Source organism: Cyprinus carpio, unplaced genomic scaffold, assembly GCF_018340385.1.
Source record: "Cyprinus carpio isolate SPL01 unplaced genomic scaffold, ASM1834038v1 S000006712, whole genome shotgun sequence".
Lineage (NCBI taxonomy): Eukaryota > Metazoa > Chordata > Actinopteri > Cypriniformes > Cyprinidae > Cyprinus > Cyprinus carpio.
In genome coordinates, this window is record NW_024879319.1 from 411,750 (window position 1) to 412,489 (window position 740).

Below are 740 nucleotides of genomic sequence, written 5' to 3' on the forward strand. Positions count from 1 at the left end.
ATAAATGAAGCCTTTGACAGGTAATGAATCTATAGAAGGTCAAAGCATCTCATGGTAATTCGTAGGTGATTCATACATTTTAGTGAATTGGTGGCTAATTCGCATGAATTCTTCCAATCTTATTGACGGTTATGTTTGGGGGTGGATCTTCATGTTTACCTTTTTATCAAAAAATCGTATGTTGAATTCATGCAATATCACCTCCTCATGAAATACACTTCATGTTTATATAACCCTGTAATATTCAACTATCAAAAATAATAAACATATTTTCCAAGTTTTGTAAAGGTGCTTACATTTATCCATTTTGTTAAAGTATGTAAAGATGAGTTAAACGTCCACTAGTGCTAAAGCTAATAAATCTCCTTACTAACCCTTGTTAGTTGACTTAATGTGCAACAGTTTGTCGAACTTGCTCGTGCAAATCTAGTCATGTGCATTATCTGTGTCCTTTGCATTAGTTACACAGAAAGATATATTTTAAAATAAATTAATTAATCAGTTCTGATATCAGCCCCACAAAACTGTGACAATGCCTTGCAAATGAACCTTTTATAATAATTATTTTTGTGTAGACACACATTCGGATAAAGTGCTGAATGAGATTCTCAAGCTCCATAGAGTCATCATAGATCATCATCTGCACTCATAACGAAGGGGAAGTCCCTGATGTTGTGCTGCGATCAGTGCCGCTTCATCTCATCAACTTGCTGTGGCAAGGGTGCAAAAGCGGAGAGCAA

General features: G+C 35.3%; 1 protein-coding gene across 3 annotated transcripts in view; it reads left to right on the plus strand.

Moving 5' to 3' along the window:
* The window catches only part of LOC109111095 (transmembrane 4 L6 family member 1), a 4,649-nt gene extending 4,271 nt beyond the window's left edge, over positions 1 to 378 (plus strand). For all 3 annotated transcript variants that reach the window (XM_019124068.2, XM_019124070.2, XM_019124069.2), the window contains exon 6: positions 1 to 378. This exon is cut by the window's left edge. The gene's annotated coding sequence lies outside the window, so the exon portion shown is untranslated.
* The last annotated feature ends 362 nt before the right edge of the window (positions 379 to 740 follow it).